The sequence below is a fragment of the Bos indicus x Bos taurus genome, chromosome 23 (genome assembly GCF_003369695.1).
Source record: "Bos indicus x Bos taurus breed Angus x Brahman F1 hybrid chromosome 23, Bos_hybrid_MaternalHap_v2.0, whole genome shotgun sequence".
Taxonomy (NCBI): domain Eukaryota; kingdom Metazoa; phylum Chordata; class Mammalia; order Artiodactyla; family Bovidae; genus Bos; species Bos indicus x Bos taurus.
This window is the reverse complement of record NC_040098.1, coordinates 29,052,958-29,058,256: the sequence shown is the minus strand read 5'-3', so window position 1 is coordinate 29,058,256 and position 5,299 is coordinate 29,052,958.

Below are 5,299 nucleotides of genomic sequence, written 5' to 3'. Positions count from 1 at the left end.
GCTGCGAGTGGGCTTCTTGGGGTTTTGTCAAAATTTGCCTCCCACTCCCCCACAACCCATTTCCTTTCTTCCTTCCCCCCTTTTTTCCTTCTTCTCCCCATTCCATTTCCTAACGTGTTTTGCCCAGCAGAGTGTTCTGTTTCTTCAAAAGCCAGACCCTTGCCTGTGGGACCTAAGGGAATGAATATGGAGGTCTGCAGGAAGCCTAGAGGGAGGCTGACCCATGGACCCCTTTGGCAGTCTGGAGAGGTCTACTGATTCTTCCTCAGAATTATGTTTTAAAACCTGTTTAAAAAACATTACATATATATGTACATACATATATGTAATATATATACACATATACAATTATGACTACATGTATATAAAACAGGAAAGCAATTGAAAGTTGACCAAAATGTTAATAAAAGATACAGTAATGTGTGCTGCTTTAAAAAATACTTAAGAAGAAGACCTAGCAGCAGGTATAATAATTACTGACATTTTCAAAAAAGTAATGAGCATAAATGATATTCTGAGATTTCTACAGCTGTAGTGGGAAAGGAAAATAGCCATGGTGTCTATCAGTGACAAGTCACAGGTACTGCTAATATACTGGGGCTTTTGCTCAGTCATACTTGGAGGAAATGCTAAGTTTCAGTTAGAGGATAATAAAAATAGAGGTGTAATTTTTTTCTTGCCGAGATTCTAGGAAACCCTCCCACATCTTAGATCCCTGGGTCTGGAAGCCACAAGTAGAGAATCCCTGGATTAGACTGATCAAGTGTGCAAATAACCCAACAGGTGTGAACTATTTGAGAGCCAAACCAAGAGCATAAATGATCTCAGAGGCCTGGAAGAATGAGTCACAGCCACCAGGAAAATGTTTAACAAAGAGTTCAAATTTGGTTGGAATGAAAACAAAATATTCACTGTAAATATTGTAAAAGGCAGACCCATCTTGATGGCAGTTCATGTGAAATAAAGACACTGGGTCTCAGTTGATGACATTCACAAAATGAGTTAACTGGATAATGGAGTGACAATAAAGATAATTTAGGTTGTATTAATAGGCCCTTGGGGTTCCAGGTCACAGATCTGAGACCTGCTGGAAACTACACAGGTCAGATCACTATGACCCACAATTTAAGATAAGTACTGACAGAATGAAGAACTCCCAAACCTCTGACCTTGTAAGTCTTAAGCTCTACACCTATGCAATCACCTTGGGTTCATTTGAATTTAAGTCTCAGCAGGTTCAAACCTGCTGCTTGTCTGTGGTTTTCTGAGAGCTGCACAAGACCAAAACCTGGGGATCATCCTTACACCCCTTTTCCCCTACTCTCATCTCCCAAGTCCAGTCTACCAAGAAGCTCTGTTGCCTTTGCTTCCCCAATTCCCCTTAAATATATCATTTCTGTTTCCATCCCCATCGGGACACATGCTACCTCCGTCTTGCCTGGACCACTGCAGTAATCTCCCAGGATCTGTTTCTGTTCCTCTCTGGTTTGTTTAAGCCAGTGTGATCTTTAGGCATGCAAATCTAAACCCACTCCTTTATTCCAAACCCTTTAATGGCTCCCCATGGACCTCAAAATAGAACAAAATTTTGGGCAAGTTTGCTCCCCTACCCCTACTTTGTGCACTACTGGCCTTCTTTCAGTCCCTCCAATGGACACAGTCCTTCCTGCCACATGGCATTTGCAGCTTGCTGTTCCTCCACCTGGAACATACTTCCCTGGTGTTTTTGCCTTGTTAACTCCTGCTTGTCCTTCAGTAACCTTCCCTGACTTGCCCAACCAGGTCAAATCCCCGCTTGATGGTCTCAGAGCACATGACTCCTTTGTAGCACTACAGGTATGAATTTACATGTTTTTAGTTATTTTTTAGAAAATAATGACAATGCTACTTACTGAGCACCCTCTATGTGCCAGGCTGTTGTTCAATTGCTCAGTTGTGTCCAACTCTTTGCCACCTCGTGGACTGCAGCACGTCAGACTTCTTTGTCCTTCACTATTTCCCAGAGTTTGCTCAAATTCATGTCCATTGAGTAGTGATGCCATCCAACCATCTCATCCTCTGTCGTCCCCTTCTTCTGCCTTCAATCTTTCCCAGCATAAGGGTCTTTTCTGGTAAGTTGGCTCTTCACATCAGGTGGCCAAAGTATTGGAGTTTCAGCTTCAACATCAGTCCTTCCAATGAATATTCAGGACTAATCTCCTTTAGGATTGACTGATTTGATATCCTTGCAGTCCAAGGGACTCTCAAGAGTCTTCTCCAACACCACAGTTCAAAAGCATCAATTCTTCGACACTCAGCCTTCTTTATGGTCCAACTCTCATATCCATACATGACTACTGGAAAAACCATAGCTTTGACTAGATGAACCTTTGTTGGCAAAGCAATGTCTCTGCTTTTTAATATGCTATCTAGGTTGGTTATAGCTTTTCTTGCAAGGAGCAAGCATTTTTTAATTTTATGGCTGCAGTCACCATCTGCAGTGATTTTGGAGCCCAAGAAAATAAAATCTGTCACTGTTTCTATTGTTTCCCCATCTATTTGCCATGAAATAATGGACCAGATGCCATGATCTTCACTTTTTATATGTTGAGTTTTGAGCCAGCCTTTTCACTTTCCTCTTTCACTTTCATCAAGAGGCTCTTTAGTTCCTCTTCACTTTCTGCCATAAGGGTTGTATTATCTGCATATCTGAGGTTATTGGTATTTCTCCCGGCAGTCTTGATTCTAGCTTGTGCTCCATCCAGCCCAGCATTTCAAATGATGTACTCTGCATATAAGTTAAATAAGCAGGGTGACAATATACAGCCTTGATGTACTCCTTCCCCAATTTGGAACCAGTTCATTGTTCCACAGCCAGTTCTAACTCTTGCTTCTTGACCTATGTACAGGTTTCTTAGGAGGCAGGTCAGGTGGTCTGGTATTCCCATCTCTTTAAGAATTTTCCACAATTTGTTATGATCCACACAAAGGCATTAGCATAGTCAATGAAGCAGAAGTAGATGTTTTTCTGGAGTTTTATATCTTAGTTAATTCAACATAGGAAGTAGTTATTGCCATTTCGCAGAGAAGAAAAACCTCTGTTAGGTTAGCAATATGCCCAAGGTAGCACAGCTGGGAAACAGAAAAACTGATGGCGAACAGCCTGTCAGCTCCTGTCTCTGTTCCTTCTCTCCGGGTCACCTGAGGGGGAAAAGACATGAGCTCTCCATTACCCATCATAGGAAGTTTTCATACACAGAGTGGATAGCCCTAGTCAGGGAGCTCTTTCCATAATCGCAGCTCCAAGGAGCCCAGGCTGATTTTCCTCCTGAAGACCGGTTCTAGGAACTCAGACTGTGCTCAGCTGGACATCGGACCCCTTGCATCCCTTAAAGCAGGACTCTCCAAGAGAACTCTGTGATCAAGGTCTACAACTGCACCATCTAATAGGTAGCTGCTAGCTACATGCAGCTATTATTTGAAATGCTGCTAATGTGACTGAGAAACTGAATTAAAAATTTTATTTTAGTTAATTTAAAGAGCCACAGGTGACTAGCAGCTCCTGTTCTGGACAGTGCAGACTTAGTTTTCCCTACATGTAATGTAGGGAACCATGATCCAGTCCACCCAGCTCCCCTTGCTTGTTCTGATTAAAATGAAGTATACGGCCTATTTCAGTTTTACACACACGTAAATGCACACTGGAGTAGGTGTGCCACTTTGTAATCTACTTTTCTCTCTGCCATTATAGGTGGTCCACAGTTCAGGCCAGGACACAGTGACCTCCTCTGCAAGTGTTGCCTGGTATTCTATATTTCAACTACCCACATTTTATCTAACCAGTTCCCAGTGATAAACATTTGGGCTGTTTCCAATGTTTTTAGGCTACAACAACAAACACAGTTTAGTAAACATCTTTGCATGTATATCTCTCTACACATGTCGGAGAATTTCAGTGTGCTACCTTCCTAACGGGGAGTTGCTAGGTCAAAGGATAATCATTAAAACCATTGGTATATACTGCCAAATTACCCTTAGAAGGGTATGCCTATGTCAACTTTCCACAAAAGTATTATGAATATGGTCAAGTGCTCATGTATACTGAACCAACAGTGAGGTTGTCATTATTACTATCATTGCTAACTGGACATTATTTATTTAATTGACTTTTCCTTAATTAACAGTGAATTCCCTTGTGGCTCAGACAGTAAAGAGTCTGCCTGCAAGGAGGGAGACCTGAATTTGATCCCTGAGTTGGGAAGATCCCCTGGAGAAGGAAATGGCAACCCACTCCAGTATTCTTGCCTGGAAAATCCCATGGACGGAGGAGCCTGGGGGCTACAGTCCATACGGTTGCAAAGAGTCGGACAAGACTGAGTGACTTCACTTTCACTTTCAATTAAGAGTGAAGGTGAGAGTTTCTTGGACTTCCCTGGTGGCTCACCTGGTAAAGAATCTGCCTGCAATGCGGGAGACCTGGGTTTGATCCTTGGGTTGGGAAGATCCCCTGCAGAAGGGAAAGGCTACCCACTCCAGTATTCTGGCCTGGAGAATTCCATGGACTGTATAGTCCATGGGGTCACAAAGAATCACTTTTGAGAGTTTCTTCATTTGGTTACAAGGCACTTGTGTTTATTGCATTTACCATCTGTTATTTCTTAGTATTTCTATTATATTGTTTCTTTTTCTTACTGCTTTTGAGAGATAAGTGCTCTTTGTATTTTGGCTATTTTATCAACCATTTTTTCCCAGATTACCAATTCAGTTCAGTTCAGTTCAGTCGCTCAGTCGTGTCCGACTCTTTGCGACCCCATGAACTGCAGCACACCAGGCCTCCCTGTCCATCACCAACTCCCAGAGTTTACCCAAATTCACGTCCATTGACTCGGTGATGCCATCCAACCATCTCATTCTCTGTCGTCCCCTTCTCCTCCTGTCTTCAATCTTTCCCAGCATCAGGGTCTTTTCAAATGAGTCAGCTCTTCATATCAGATGGCCAAAGTATTGGAGTTTCAGCTTCAACATCAGTCCTTCCAATGATCACCCAGGACTGATCTCCTTTAGGATGGACTGGTTGGATCTCCTTGCAGTCCAAGGGACTCTCAAGAGTCTTATCCAACACCACAGTTCAAAAGCATCAATTCTTCGGTGCTCAGCCTTCTTTATAGTCCAACTCTCACATCCATATATGACTCCTGGAAAAACCATAGCCTTGACTAGATGGACCTTTGTTGGCAAAGTAATGTCTCTGTTTTTTAATATGCTGTCTAGGTTGGTCATAACTTTCCTTCCAAGGAGTAATCGTCTTTTAATTTCATGG